Consider the following 17,154-nt stretch of genomic DNA (forward strand, 5'->3'; position numbering starts at 1 on the left):
TCTACCTAGGTGTCTGTGTGCTTGGCAGTCAGTGCAGAGCTAAGTTCTGGGTAGCAGTAAGCAAAAAGAGGCCAGATGGCCCTTCTCCAGAAAGCTGCTCATTTGCACATCTGCCTGGCACTTTCCAAAGTTGGATCCATTGCTATGATTCTTATGACATCCAGATCAGTGGGGGCCACCCAGTGAGTGAGTGACTTGTTAGCCTGGCACTGTTCATGCAGGACCCAGAGACAGTTGGGACAAGCTGATGGTTTCAATGACCACTCTCCCGTCTTCTACTGGTGAGCTGACTGTTGACAGTTCCTGTGTCCTTTCCTCGGGGCTCCGAGTGCTTAGGTCAGTTTTGTAGGGTGGGTTTGCCCTTCATTCCCTTTTACACCTTCCTAAGTACCTTCTCTCTCCTACTTCATATTTTAACAATTTTTTGTTCTCGGTCCCATTTTTGCTTAACTATAGACTTCACTGTGGTTTGCTGTAAACTTTCGATGACAAAAAGAAGGTTTTTTTTTTTTCTCCCTTACAGGAAAATATTCCAGAGAGGCTTCTCAGGGTTGCTGGCTTCATGACGCCATCAGGGATCCAATTTCAATCCCCAGGATCAACCTTCTGAGCCATGGGCTCGCACAAGAGGGACTAATCCCGGGAAGACTTCCTACCATGTCCTCAAAAACCCCATGCAACACTTCACTCACAACTCCCAGCCACGAAGTTCCATGGCCACCTCCTGCTGCAAGAAAGGCTGAGGAAACTCACCTGTCTCATGGCAACAGGCACAGCTAGATACTGGTTCCTGCTACACAGAAAAGGGTGGCTAGTGCACAGAGTGCAGCTGTAGCTGTGTTTCACTCATGATCCTTTTGAGAAGGGTCCATATATGATCCCTGATGCCCACTTAGGACAGTCCTCCCTGCCTCCCTGGGCACAAGCATGTTGTAAAGCAAGCATGGCACAAGAGTGTCTTCCTCAGCCCTGCCCTGAGCTGTGCTAACAGTTACCAAACTCAACATTAGTTATCAGCATGGCTGTCAACCACCACCCAATTTCTCATCAACCCGAAGGGCATGGGAGGTTACTCAACCCCTCTATTCCATTTTTGTACACACCGAAAGAGGATATTAACTGCTTACTTTCTAAGCTATGGTGGGGACTTGAACCAAACCTATACCATTCCCCTTCCCAGCAAATCTTACAGACACTGGAAAGCCAAGTAGACATGCTGTGGGAAGACAAGTATGGAACTGCCAGTCAAAATCTCCCTGGAATACACATAAAGATTACAATCCAAACAGGCAAAGCCAACAGGGACAGATGAGCTAAGAAACCAAAGAGCTTAGGAGAACACCAACCAGCAGAGGATTTTAGGAGTGCGAGCCACAGGAATTATGTGAGCAGCCTCGGCCATCTCGGGCACTACAGAGAGGATGCAGGCAACGGGCTGACCAAGCCTGACACTTTATACTTAATCACTCTTCCCTCTCACTCACATCTACACTCTCAGGAACATACTAGAAGAGCCCAAAATTACATCTGATATCACAAGAAAAAAGCTCAAAAATAGAAAAAAAAATCACCTAGCTTCCTGGATTTATAAACTCACAGCCACTTTAAAGAGTCAGGGGGAAAACCTATTTTAAACTTACGTTTATGGAGAGCATATTTTACTAGGTGCCAAGTACTGCGAGAAATGTTCTGGGTCTTCTATTTTATTTATTTTCATTGTAACTTTATGGAAGAGATGCCACGATATACCTTTTTGCAAACAAGTGGACTGAGGCACAAAGGGGTTCAAGTTATTTAAAGGCACCTGCGAACCCTTGGAGTGATGGGGGCTGGGTGACAATTTACAGGAATAGCTGAATGCTGAGAGAACGGGGCCGACCACGGGGCCAAGGCACTCACTCCAACCCCACAGCCCTAAAACACAGAGTGTCAATGGACCACCAAAGACTGTGTTTTACACCAAGTAATGGAGCCCCACGCATACCACTGTTCTCCATTATTCACAACCAGGTCGTAGTCCCTTCCTGACAGAATTTATGCACACACTTGAAGATATGTAGGGCCGTGACGATGGATTAAGCACGCCACTGGGAGTGCACTTATGCACAGAGAAGAGAAGATGCTCTGCAAAGGATAAAATACTTCTGCAAAGGTTTTTTTTCAAACCTTCGAAGCTCTACTGTAGTTTCTTTCAGCAAGCAAAAGCTCAAAGATGGCATTAAAGATTTTCTCTGTTATTCACTGCTATTTTCAGGAGGCAGGAAAGTCTGCAAGAAAACATGTTCCATCTTCCAATCTGACATCCTCAAATAATATAATTTCCTATGCGGGTCTGTTAATGTTATTTTTGTTTCCCTTTTTAGTTTTGACATTTCAAAAACAAAAATCCTTGAAACCAGCAGACAAATCTCGAGCTAGTCACAGTGGAAGCATCAGTTTTCCCCCAACAGGTTGCTCTCTTAAAAGGAGTAAGGGTTTTATAACTGAAATCAATGAGATTACATTTTAAAATAGCCATCAAACATAATATTCACATCAACCCATGAGTATTAAATGACCTCTAAGTATAATCATAACAGCACGTTAATGAAAATTTGGAAATGAGATCAATTGGCCTAACTGGAATGATAAGTCACTGAGTAAGAAAGACTAAAGGAAATAAAAAAAAATGAGAGGAACACAATAGATTATTTCAAAGAAATCAAACTCAGAGAAATGGGGTGGAAAGGTGGGTTCCAGGGGATGAACAGTCAGGACACTGGGGGAGGGAAGATAAGGGTCAAAGAACATAGATGTTCAGTGATGAGTATGTTTTATAGAGATCCACTGTGCATGATGGCAACCACAGTGTTAATTAGTTTGGGGTGGTAATTATTTTATAATTCCTATGTATGTCAAAACATGATTTTACATATCTGAAAATATGCAATCTTATATTTGCCAAGTGTACCGTAAAAGCTGGAGAGAAAAAAAACATAAATATTTGTGGATACCTTTATTTTAAAGATGAATTCTGGACTACAAAGAGAAGCCTACAATACAGAGACCTTCCATACTTCCCCAGGTTTATAATTGATCCAATTCATCCAAAGGAATTATATTAAAAACTCAAAGCCAAGACACCATGTTCTGTGTTGTATGCCACTTTGGGGTTTGGCTTCCTGGTGACACACATGACAGATTCCATGCAGGCACATTTTTGTGTCCTCTTGGTTTTTCAATATTGCATACATAATGAGGGGAGGACGCCAGGGAAACAGCAGCGATCTGTGCAATGACAACAAAGAGGGGACTAAGGTTTTGGGAACGGCAAAATGCCTTCTCGCTGCATTGCCAGGCCATTAAAGGAGAATCATATGGAGCTCCGAGCACAGGGCCAAGTCCACTGCAAATGTCCAACAACGGGCACCTATTGTTATTATTACTGAAAAGCAATGTAATTATTCCTAGAGTGCACATTTTGAAGCCTCGTGGACTCCTCAAGGAGTTCTACTTAATGAAGTAACAGATTACGCAGTGTATTAATTAGCTCCAGTGGCCTGGAAGACTTGATTCAATTTCCAAAATAATAAGATGGCTGGAAAGGGGCTTAGCAAAATCCCCTAAGAAACTTCAGTACCCTTCTCTCTAAATGCCTTTGCACACTTCCATGTGATGTGTACTTAGATATTACCAACGTGACTGTCAATTCTAACACAAAGGGCTCTAATGTCTTTCCAAAATCTGGAACAATTTCTCCAGTTTTGAGGAGTGTGCCCATTATCAGAATGATCCAAACATGTTTAAGACATACCCGCACACACTCTCTGACCTCTTTAAATTGATTGCCATTCTGATAGCTCAGCACTTATGTTCATCCTTGCTTTGTCCCATGACCTGCTTCACAGCTCTTAGAAACCTTATACCAAAGCCATCTTCATTTCCCTCATCCTCTGCCTTTCCTCATCCACTTACTGCCCACGATTTTTGTTATTTATACCACCTTAATGACATCTCCAAGCAATACAGAGTCAAGTACCTGTGGGAGCTGAAAGTGCTGGCTGAACGGAATTGCACTGTCAAGCAATGTTCCTTCGATTTCTTTAAGCCTTGGGCAGAGGACTCTACTCCAGCAAGCAAAACATGAGAAGTTTTGTTACTGATGAAATAAAAGAGAGAAAATCCATTAGGCTCATATGATCTTACCTGAAGCTTAGGAAGACAGATCTCTGGACCCCTACAACCTTAACTTCTCTTATCTGACTGTGAATAGAAACCTGGATCTAAAGCCTTGAGAAATATCAAAGGAAACACCAGACATAGAGCTGGAGTTGAAGAACTAATGGACTTGGCATTGAAGCAATATGCTGGAGAGAGGATTCAGCAGCACTGAGGGAGACAGACACCCGGAGACCTCTCTGAAGACTGAAGCACCACAATACTTCCAGGGGAGCTCAGAACCTGTCCTCCTACTGAGGCATTTTTCACTTCTTCCCAACTTCATCCTCATTATCACCAAATGTTTCTTTATGAACATACCATCAATAGCGCCTTTGAAATTATCATCTTTGGTTAACATGATAACCTTGAACAAAAATATTCATGTCTGCACACTAGCAAGCAATGGCAATATTTATCAGGCATTTTCTTGACATTTTTATTACTCATTTAATCCTCAGAGCAACACTACAAAGTGAATATTGCTGGTTTCATGACTCAGTACAGGATAAGGCATTTGCACAAGGTCCACGGCACTGAGCTGCCTTTGCCCTGTGTCTTGAATGACGCTCCATTTTTCTTTTCATATAACTGACCTCTAGTTCTGTTTCAAGGAAAAGCTTATATTATATTCCCCACCTTATTGAAAACATCTGTATTTTGAAGAACACTTTTATTTCCAAAACACTCATTGACCCATAGGAAAAAAAAAAAACAATCCTCTTTGTTTCTTGAGCCACTTGAATCACACATATACATTCATTCAACCAACAAGTATTTTATGACAAGCATAAGTGTTAGACACTGTGGTGGGTCCTTGAGACACAAGAATGAAGCAGTTCACACTCTGGTGGAGATAACGCGCGAGTAAACCATGGAGGGATGCTAACATGAGAGGGAGCAACTCAAGAGGCAATAAGCACTGGTAACAGAGGTAACTAACCAATGCTGGTCAAGAAGAAATATACATACACTATTAGTAGGAGGAGTCACAGAAGTTTCTAGATGTGGAAATGGGAAGTAAAAGCACTCAGGGATCACCTCCTATTGCAGGTGAGAGAGAAAATAACACATTGGAAGAACTACAGATCTGCTGCATAGTGGAGTTCATGAGAGTCTGCAATGCAGGGAAGATGGAAGGAACTGGACCAGGTAGCTGCAAACACACTGAAGCCCTTTGCACTACAGTTAACTCAATCCGTGATGAGCTTCACAATGATGACCTGGTAGAGGGGTGGAGAACACACTGACAAAGTCTTGCACAGATCCAGAAAGACCAGCCAGAATCTGCACTGGACAGTGATCACACGGACAATCTAAGCACCAACGGGGATGCAGTAACGAGGAAGAACAAAGAACCAGGACAACACTGGAGCCGGTGGCTAGACAGTAAGACCAATCAACATCCTCTCGTTGTCACTGCATCATTCTCACGGCATCCTCAAGAGCCCATAACGCCTGGACCCAGCTCCTGTCCAGTCTGCACAGCTTACTGCTACCTTCTGAACAGCCCAAGCCCATCCTCACCTTCAGGAGTTTTCACTGACACTTACTGTAGTTGAGGTAAAGTTCTGCAGATCTTCACATTTCTCCGTCCTTCTTTTCAGGTCTGACCTAAATGTCACTTCCCTAACCCAGCCTGTTATTTTGTTTTTACTTGTTAGTATTTCTATTTACCTGCCTTTGGCTACTTTGTTACTAAAATACTTTCTTCTGACTTCTCACTTTAGGTTGCGCACTTTACGAAATAAAGAAGCTTGTTTTTGTTTATCTCTAACACCTCAAGTGCATGAACGGAAAGTATTTGTGAATCCATAAATTATTTAATGAAGAAGTGGATGCATGAATTAGTGAGGACTCAAAGGAGAGCGGGCTTGGAAAGCATGGAGAGTTCAATGAGATGAGATATCAGAGGGTTTATAAAATGGTGTATTCACAGCTATCCATTTGGAGGATGATTAATATGCTGCCCAAGACAGAGTTGGAGAGCAAATTCATTCTCTCTCTCTCTCTCTCATCACCACAGAGATGAGAACTCACACTACGGGAGTGAACATGGATGTGTGGGCAGGGCACGAGTGAGAATGCAACAGAGTCAACATGCGGAACAGCCTGAAACACACGAACAGCCTGAAACACACGAACAGCCTGAAACACACGAACAGCCTGAAACACACGAACAGCCTGAAACCGAATGGGTGGGTACATTAACCTCTGTACAAACCTGTGACCCTGCCACAAGGTGTTTCAATTAGGAGCTGCCCAGTTCTACCTAGGTTCTAGAATGAGAGCATACAGAGACTAAACCCTCAATTACAGCAGCCTAGGCAAAGGTCACCGTCCATCCACAGCATACGGGATCTGAACATGAAGCAAACTCATGCTGGTGTAAGCCACTGGGTTCTGAGGGTTAGCTCTGCAGCACGTGTTGATTCATTCCTGTACCCTCGCCCCCCTGGAAGGCACTGAAGGCCTCGTTGACAGGAAGAAAACAGAGCAAACCTCAACACAGATTCCACATCAAACAAGCCTGTGGAGACAGCCATGTCTCCTCTCCCAGGAGCAAGTGCAAGCCGAGAGGCTGTAACTGTGACTTCACCTGGTGGAGCTTGTCCAACTGAGCATGAACAAGGAGTAATCCAAGAATTCACAGGCATCATGGAACGGCATTCATCTCAACCTACTTCTGTCCACTCTGCTTCACCCACCATGGCCCATTACCCCATCTTGCATTCAGCCCCTTCTCACTACTTCTACTACTACTAGTACTTCTAGTACTACTTCTTGAATGTTTTCGATGGTAAGCTTACAGTTCACAATCCCCTCTAAAAGAAAATACAAAAATCAATTAACATATAGGGAGCATTAAAATTAAACCAATAATAATAAAACCAGCAAGTTTTATATTTCATTCCTTATAGAGTCCCATAATTCCTAGATTTAATCATAGCATCAAATGTTATTTATATAAAATGATACTTGAAGTAAAATGAACTAAAATTCATTCTCCATTCTTGATTAAAATTATTCCATCTAACAAGAAAGTGTAAATACATAGGTTAAGAAGCTTGTTATTGGGGTTGGGCTGTGACATAGTGGGTAAAGCCACTTCTTGTGGCACCTGTATCCCATAGAGGCATTGTGTGTTCTGCCTTAGCTCTACTTCTGGCCCAGCTGCTTGATGCTGGCTGAGCAAAAGCAGCAGAAGCAAGACAGACCAGACCCGTGGGCCTCTGTTGCCCATGCGGGAGGCCCAGCTGGAGCCCTGGCTTTGTGCCATCTGGGCAGTGAACTAGTGAGTGAAAGATCTCTTTCTCTCCCCCTCTGTCCCTCCCTCCCTCTTTCACCTTTCTTTTCTCCTCCCCTCTCTTCTCTCTGTAGCTCTTTCAAATAGACAATTATTTTTAAAAGCTTATCCTTGCTTTTCTGTACTCATGTTTTTTAAGATGTGATAATAGTGATCTTAATATTTGTATTAAAAACTAAATGAAAAATACTGTATGAATAAAAACCTTTAAAATTACTGTAAAAGTAACTCAGACACACATTCATATCTTCTAGCTGATTCTTTCAATTACAATATATATTGGAAATGCAGTCATCTGATAATAGCAATAACACATTGCTAGTTAAAACAAAATCCAAAGAAAATGAGTTGAGAATTACCCTGCAATGACTTGCAGTTTATGGAAGAAGAGAAATGCACCATCTTATAGAATAACATGTCAGGTACCATGAAAGGTACTTTATATATAATCCTTTCCATTAGCAACATCTAAATGTAGAAAGCATATATTTACACATTATCTCATTTTACTGATAACTAAAATAACTCAAAATACTAATAAATGTGATTAATATCTTAACCTACATTTCTAGACAAAATATTACATAAAAATTATGAGGACTAAGATTCAATTTGATCTAAAAAATTACTATGGAACTCATGTTTGCTATACTAGGGGCCAGTGTTGTGGCATGGTAGGTTAAGCTATCATCTGTAATGCCCAACATTCCATATGAGTACTGGTTAATGTCCTGGCAGCTGCCTCCCAGTGCACCTACCTGGGATGGCCCAGGATATGGGATCTTGACACCGTCTTGGGAGACCCAGTTGGAATCCAGTCTCCTTGCTTCAGCCTTGCTAAGACCAAGGTAGTGCAGCCTTTTGAAGAATGAACCAATGGATAGAGGATCTATCTCTCCCTGTCTCTTCTTCCCCTGCACCACTCGCTCCCTCTCGCCATTCCCCTTCCTCTCTTTTCTCCTCGCTCCATAATTCTGCCTTTCAAATAAATAAATCTTTGAGGAACAAAAGCACATGGGCTTTTATGACACAAATTTCAGCTCTGAACTGACCCTGCCACGAACAAAGCGGGAAACCCTGAAGCAGTTGCTAGACTATCTGAGTCTCAATTTCCTGACCTGTAAAATCACGACAATACCTTCCCTCTCCAGCAAAGAAAGAGCAAGAGAGAGAGAGAGAGAACACACGGAACTGACCATGTGCTCAGCATATAACACCTAGTCAGGTTATTAATATCTGATCAGCTGGGAAACAGTGTTCTCCGCAGCATATTCACCCTTAACTTTATACAGATGGAAGCATGGCATCACAAAAGGTGTTGCAAAGTGACCAAGATCCAGGCAAGCACAAAAGGAAACAGAAAAGTTTTTGAAGTACAACCTTAAAGACTGCTTTTGTCCACCCAATGTTGATAACACACTCAGGGTCGGGCCAGTGGGAGCAGGGGCGGGGTGTGCGTCCAGGAAGGGAGGCGTGCATGATTGGCTGCCTCACTGAACGCAACAGGGTGGGCTGCAGATGGTGGAAGTTGAGGATGAGAGCATGATTCCCCAGGAAATCAGACCCGATCACAGCTCCGAATCCTCTGCCTTGTGGCAGACAGAGCTTTCCAAAGCAATCACATTGCAGAAGCTGTGACTCCTACAGGGGTCCCTTCCAGCACATCCGCCCTCACAGGCAGCAGGTCCAGGTGCAGCCTTTGAACCATAAGGATGAAAAATGCTCCTTCGGTCCATTGAGAACAGAGGTGACAGGCATATGCTGAGTGATGGGTGCACACAGAGCCCACAAAACAGGAAGATGGATTTACCAGATCATCATTTGAAAAAGATATTTGAAGGGACATTCAGCAGGAAAAAAAAATGTAGCTGCTTCTGAATGGTGCTCTCCACATTTTCCCACACAATCAAAAAACACAGAAAATATGAACTCGATGTACACATTCACAAACGCCTTTCCACAATGCTTTAAATCCTAGAGTGTTTTATAGCCTGCCACAAAGGCCTCCATCATGGAAAGGCATCCAGAACATGACTTTGAAGCACAACAAACTTTCAAAACCTGTCCATAAAACAAACACAGAATGCATCATCACGTAAGGTCCGAGTGTCACCTGTGGATGTGGGACAGAAGTCTTAGCAGAGACAGGGTACCAGAGGCAGGTGACGCAGACAGTCAATCATTGCCTCTGTCACATAGAATTCCTCCCAATGGCAGAGACCTGGAAGGGCCTGTTCTAATGGAATCTCAAGAGCTCAACATTTCTCAGGCTGTAATCAGAGGACGAAGCTGGATTCTCTGTGCCCCAAGCCATGCTTCCTTCCTTCTTTCAGCTTCCACAAAGGCCAGGCACGTCAGGGGAACCTGTCTGATTTCACACACCTATGAAAGGTGATGGCTCAGGGGAAAAAATGACTGATTGGTTCACTGTCAGACTGTCAACATGTATATAATTTACACATACACAAATAAATATGAACACTTCAAGAAATTCAGGGAAAAATGATTTAATATAAGCTATTTGAGGATTACTTTTTTGAAAAAAAAAGAAGATACTAATATAGGTACAAAACAATTTGGAAATTAATGCATAGTTTTGTTAATGATACTTATTTATTTTCAGTATTTTTCAACGTGCTCCACTGTTTTTATCACCTCTGCCCAATGTGGGAGGAGCTGATGGGCTCTTCACATGTGAATGAATGTTTCAAATTGCTCATATCACATTGTTGATGCTCTCTCATGATCAACAGCACATTCAGTTAAAGAAAGCAGACAAGAGGGGTCGATGTGGTGGTATAGCTGTGACAGCATCACTGGTTCCAGGCCCAGCTGCTCCACTTCGAACCAGTTCCCTGCGAATGACCTAGGAAAGCAACAGAGGATGGCCCAAACACCATCGTGGGAGATCCAGAAGAAGCCAATGGCTCCCAGCTTTGGACTCGCCCAACTCTGAGCATCTGGGGAGTGCAGTGGTGGATGGAAGAATTCTCTCACTATCTCTCTCTCTCTCTCTCTCTCTCTCTCTCCCTCTCTCTCTCCTCTCTCCCCTCTCTCCTCTCTCCTCTCTCTCTCCCTCCATTTCTCTCTCTGCAACTCTTTTAAGTAAAATAAATCGATCTTAAAAGAATTCAGATAGATTCACAGACTTAAAATCAGAAAGCTATACTTCATTTCAATTACTCTTATTTTCTCCATCTCTAAATTGGAACGACACACAATTTGGGAACTGAGTAACTTTTACTGAAAAACTATGTGTAGGATATTTATATATTTGTATGTTTCTATGTGCCACTCACATGCTATATCAATTAAATTGCAAGAAAATACAGCAAACTTATATAGGTGAAATTTGCCATGACTAAAAATCCTAACAATAAGCATGGGTGTCCAGCAATCCTTCAGGGTGCTTGAATGGTCCCTACCCTCACCTGTAGTACCGGGAGGAAGCAGCACTGTAAACAAGCATTCCATGGGATTTGATCTCAACTTGGCCTCTTCCTCACCCTGGAGTGGTAGCAATGTGGTGCCTTTTCTATAAAAGGGAGATAATCAAACCTACTTCACCAGGTTGCTATGAGGCGTAAACAAAAGCAAAAAGTTGGTAAATGTTAAAGCACTTTACAAATAATGCTTGGAAAAACACAGTCTTTATAGCTCCTCTCAAGTGGATGGGCAAGTATTATCATCCCGATTTCACAGCAAAAGAATTCAGTGCGGTGATGTGGCAGGCAAACTTAGCATTTGTATCATTCAAATCAGTGACAGGCTGATCCTGCGCTGTTTCTTTGCAACACAAGTCCTCATTTGTATTATCAGTTGCTAAGATTGTATAGCTTGTAAATATCTCTGAAAAAAACTGCAGATACACAATTTCTTTAAATCCCTGTTTTTATCATTTCATAAGGTATCTGAGACCTGGAAAGAGATGCTGTTTAAACTACGAAATGAGAAAAGTCATAAGCATACAATTGTTGGCATATTTAGCCAATAAGCTCATGGATTATCTACCATGCTCTGTTCCCCACACCAGGGCTCCTGGGACACAGCAAAGGTGGTGGGAGTCCTTCATGGCAAAGACAGTCATCAATGCAACAAACAAGAAAAGCACATCAAACTGAGGTGAATATTTTACAGAAAATAAACCAGGGGTGGGAGAGGATTGCAGAGGTCAGCTAGAAAAGGAAGATGGATGGATGGATGGATGGACGGACGGATGGACAAACCAAACACATGACAAAGATACCCTCTTTGAGATGTGACTACAGTTGATGTGAAAGCTAGGAAGGTCACCATCCATGATTATCAGAGGAAACATCACAGGTTGAAGGATGAGCAAATAAGGGCTGAAAGGTCTCCACAGCTCGAGACCAGGTGGGAGACCATGCAGAGAGACAGGGCAATAAGTCTGGCATTTTGAGTTAGGGCCAGTATGATACAAACCAAGAGCTCTGGAGTGAGTAGAGGCAGATTCCAGAAATAATACATATACAGTAGAGATAGATTGGAGGATTGGACATGTGAGATGAGAGAAAAGACATAAATATTGTATTTGACCATCTGGGGGATTGTTTCATAGGCAATAATTAGGAAAGGTCAGTTCTCTCTAGACATAAAAGATAACATGACAGAAGGAGGAGTGTTAAAAATATTTTTAATTAGGGTGATCTACACACAACACAAATCACACCATCTCAATCATTCTTCAGTGCACAGTGCAGTGGCATTACCTGCATTCTCGATGTGGCGCAGCCATCATTACCAGCAGTCTCCTAACCTTTCCGCTGGCAGAACTGAGCCTTGGTTCCTGTTAAACAACTCCCCAACTTTCTTTGCCCACACGCCCTGAAGTCCACACTCTACTTTGTCTCCATAGATTTGACGGCTCTAGATAACTCCTACAAATAGAATCCCATAGTGTTTATCACTGTGAGAGACTTACCTCACTCAATATAGATTCAGTATAATGTCCTCAGGACTAATCCATGCCATGGTAGGAGTTGGAATTTCCTTTAAAGGATAGATGTCACCATGACAATCATAACAAACCCCAAGCAAAATTCTCTCAAGGCCTCCAAATGAAAGGGAAAGAGTAACAGGGCTACAATTAGAAGGGGATGAGGGACAGTATGCAACTTTTAGGTGCAGAGAGGGAGAGTTGGCAAACACGCCCGAGTGACCAAGCAATCTCATCCAAGGCACACTGGGCAAAATAAAGAACACTTGGAGTCTTTGCCCCCAAATCTTTCAAGGTCTCTGGCACCAGATGGGACCCTAGTATTCCAGCTCAGTCTTTCACCACACCAAAAGCTGGACAGAGACAAAAGTGAAAGTGAAGAACAACCAACTTTAATCCAAGTTTTCCCCCTAAGGCTTTAAGACAGCACTCTGTTATTTCCAAACTTATATTTTCAATTCAATCATTTCCCAGGAAAAGCTGGTTACCAAACCGACTGTTATTATCCACAATATTTGGTAACAGGAAAACATCAAGACATGTCCCATGTTAGTTTCTATTGCCATCTAGAAGCATATCTCAAACACAATTTTGTTTATTTCTTTAATTCACCCAATGGGAGACGACTGAAAACAGCTGTCCTCCACAAAATGGAAATCCTTAATCTCCACATACTTGGACGAAGGAAGCCACGAATTTAGATGTGAGTGAGAGCCAGTCATTTTGCTGATAGTCTGACTTGGTTCTCCATCTCACAGAGGTCTTTAGTTCAGAAGGGAGCTTCAGAGAAGCTGAAACGAAGACATTATTTTGTAATCAACTACTAATGCAGGGAATTGTGCTAAACATTTTATTGTTTGTTTGTTTACTCAAAACAGGTATATCCCACTGGATGTTTCAGATGCTTAAGCGCAAGCAAATGACGGGACGACAGTGGCTTCTCCACCCCAGGCAGCAGCTATCACACAAAATGTAGTATAATGCAGCTGCAATGGGATCAATACTCTCTTCATTAACATTCTACTTCACAAACTTAAGAATATTACCCAGGAATATCTAATTGCAGCATTCCCTCACAAAGTTCTAGTTTGAAACCTCTGTCAAACTGAAATGGAGCTCCCCGATCACATTAGTGAGCAGACTTATTTTTGGAATAAAGGATTCTTGTCTAAAATGATTAAGACATTGGCTTTAAGTCCCAGCACTCTTTCCGTAATGGCTGGCATCGCTGTGCCCCAGAAGTCAGAATGAATTGCAGGGTTCGACGTCATTTTAGTAGAAGTCAAGGGGTTGACAATGCCGCGAAGTCTCAGAAACTCAAATTAAAGTAAAGGATGAATTCACAGAAAATGTTATTTCAAGACTGCTTGATATGAACTGCATGGCCCAGTCTCAGGAGACATGGGCCAACAGTCACAAGCTCTAAATTTGATGTTCTGATTCTTTTGCCCATGGTTATATCATTATATGAATCCCTGAACTTTTTCGAGACCATGGTTTCTCATCTAATAAAATAACTTCTCCCAACTCAAAGACTTATGCAGGAGATAAAACGAAACAGGGTAGATGTAGGTGCGTTTAAATCTAAAAATTACTAAATCTGTAAGGAATTTAAGTGAAAATAACTACCAAGTAAAAGTTCTCAAATAAAAATCCTAAAGTAGCTTGTACTTTTATTGACATTTTTATTTTCATTTCTTCAAGATAGTTTCTTTTCTCTTGTTAAATTCTTCACTGACTCATACATCATACAGTAGCATCATTTTCTCCAAGAAGCATTTGTGTTCTTTTTCACTTCTTCGCTGGCACACTGGTTTTCAGTAGCATGTTGCTTAACTCCATGGTGTTGTAAATTTTTTAAACTGTATTCCTGTTGTTGATTTTGTTTTATAGCTTCTCATTTAAGGAAATACATTATAACTGTGTAACAGAGACAATCATATCCAGAGGTGAAGATACGGTGCAGTATGCATCTCTGCTTCCAAACCAAGACAAACTCCCACTGAGACTGTTGGATGTATTTTGACAATAGGGTGCTAAACTGTCTGCCACTGTCTGTACTGGCAATGTCAGGACACATAACTGAATTATGGATTTATCACTGCTTATACAGGACTATATTTTTGTAATAATATGGGGCAAGTAAGTTGTGTGGAGGGAATTTGGGGAAGGGATAAGACAAATATCAGAGCCTATGGAATTGTACCATAAAATTAAAAATAAAATAGAGGGGAAAAAAATGAAATGGGCCAGGCTCAATTGGCTAATCCTTTCCCTGAAAGTGCCAGGGTTCTTTACGGGAGCTGGCTTGTGTCCCAGCTGCTCCACTTATCACCGAGCTTCTTACTTTATGGCCTGGGAAAGCAATGAAGGACGGCGCAAAGCATTTAGACCTGAACTTGTGTGGGAGAGTCAGAAAAATCTGGATCCTGGCTTCAGATCAGTTTAGCTCTGGCTGTTGTGGCACAAAACAGCAGATGGAAGATCTTTCTGTCTCTCCTTCTTTCTTTAAATCTGCCTTTCCAATACAAAGAAATCAATCTTTTAAAAAAAAAATTGAAACAAGTCAGAGTAAAGATGCAGTTGTAAATCAAGGCGTACTTTTTAGCCTAAAGAAACAGCTCTCCCTCTTAACTGCCAACACTCTAAGTGTGCAGGAAGTTTGGGTCAGGAGTGGACACTGTGTCAGGTTGGGTGATCATAAGTTTATGAGTTGCAAGTGAAATTTCCAGTCCCCGGTCCCCTGGAACCTGTGATTTTTTTTTTTCAGAGCAACTTTAGCTTTGAGTCAGACATTCCCAGGAGAATGTGCTCAGCATAGGATCATCGGCATGCCCCCTGGCACAGGGCTGCGAAGAACCGTGACCAAGGACACCCACAGAAGCTGAAAGCTACTATCTACTGAGCTCAAATGAGGCAAGAAAAAAAAAACCCTCTTTTTTCCTATGGAAAATATTTGAAGAAAAGTTTTTGCAGTCTTGGCTAACTATAACAATTGCACTTGACATTTTAGGAACACAGCTCAATAGCTAAAATATGTCCATGAAAATGAGCTGCAGTAAGAAATATAAATGAGTATACATTCAAAGACCAACTGCTCTTGTTCTGTGTAAATGTGCCTCTAAAATTTCTCATAGTTGCAAGTTTTTAAAAGTTCTAGAATGCACCATGAATTCTGAGTAGGAATTACTTTTCTAATCTAGTACCAAATCTCACCAAAAATAAAACCACTTAATTCAATCATGTTGAGGAACTTACGCCATAAAACAACAAACTTTCTCTACCACTCACAGAGTGAAATTTAAGAAGTGAAATCCAGGCAGCCACTACTGAATAAATATGCAAATGCATGCGAACATAGAACATTAATATTGCTACTTTAAGCAGAATGTTATCTTATAAAATTTTGTTGTGGTAAATTAGCTCTCTATAGCACCAGGCCAATGAAGTCATATCTTCTGATTCCCTAAATGGGTTTATAAGTTATCCACACTAAAACAGAAAAGGAAGTAAGGGAGGAAAGAGAAGAAGAGATGAATGTATATCTATAACTCTGATGTAATTGTGGCTGTGGATTCAGACCTTAGACTTACTACTCAAGAGCTACAAATTATTTGATCCCGTTAAGCCTTCAAATCCGAATTGGCTCTAAGATATAACTAGCAAAGGTAACTTGCCTCATGAAACTGTTGGGATGACCAAATAGGTTACTCCATATAAGAGACCTGCCTCAATGTCAAGTATATGTATCAGTGATCCTAACGAATTATATGTCAAAAAGCGCACTATAAAACATATACTCTTGCTGTATTCAAGAGTCTATAGATATCATGAGGAGCAAGTGAAAAGCTTAATACTTACACCTTTTTGTTTCTTGTGCTTTCTATTAAGAATTCCTAATATATAATGAAAAATGATACTTTTTCAAAAACAACAACACTATTGTCACTCAGGTGACGGATTCTGCCACCATGTGTTAGGGTCAGAGAAGTAAGGTGGACATGGTTTCGCTTTCCTCCTAGTAGAAAAAGCTGACAAACAGAGAAGAAGGCATCATGTCCCTCGATGAGGCATACAACTGGATGACTGGTTGTGGGATCTGTACGTCTCTCTGTGCAAACAGGATATCACATGACTGCATCCCCAAGCCATCACACATAAACCATATAAATAAAGAAATGCAAGGTAGGAAAGGATAACGCAAAATAACTGATTCCTGGTATTCTAATGGAAGGAGGCAGTGAGATCCATATGCCATCCAAGTCAAAAGATGGGGAGTAGTATTTCAAATGACCCAAATAATACGTAGTAATAGTGTAAGGGACTCAGAGCAGCCTACTACGCATAGGCCCAAAGGAACAGAAGATGCCATGCATGCTCTCTGTAGGATTCTTAACCACATCAACACAGGAGTCACATTTATTTCTCTCCCCAGAGTGTGCCCAGCACTCGGTACAGGACATCATAGACTACAGGCACTGATAAACATAAGCTGGATGAATGACTGTCCAAACGGCTGAGCCCATGGAAGGAAGAGATCCCCTTACGGGAACTTCAATGGGATAAAAGGCTTGAGAAGGGAGAGTGTGGTTACTGCTGCAGGGAATTCACTGATATTTTGGCAAAACACAGTGATGACCTTCACAAGTGCAGAATCCAGACTAAATGGGTCCAAGTACATAAAGTGTAAATC

At 41.7% G+C, this 17,154-nt stretch overlaps 1 protein-coding gene across 1 annotated transcript in view; it reads right to left on the bottom strand.

The window, feature by feature from the left end:
• The window catches only part of HS6ST3 (heparan sulfate 6-O-sulfotransferase 3), a 619,426-nt gene that overhangs the window by 516,863 nt on the left and 85,409 nt on the right, over positions 1–17,154 (bottom strand). The gene's annotated exons all lie outside the window — the stretch shown is intronic.

Source organism: Ochotona curzoniae, unplaced genomic scaffold (assembly GCF_017591425.1).
Source record: "Ochotona curzoniae isolate NIBS_2020 unplaced genomic scaffold, NIBS_Ocur_1.0 contig_64, whole genome shotgun sequence".
In the NCBI taxonomy this organism is placed as follows: domain Eukaryota; kingdom Metazoa; phylum Chordata; class Mammalia; order Lagomorpha; family Ochotonidae; genus Ochotona; species Ochotona curzoniae.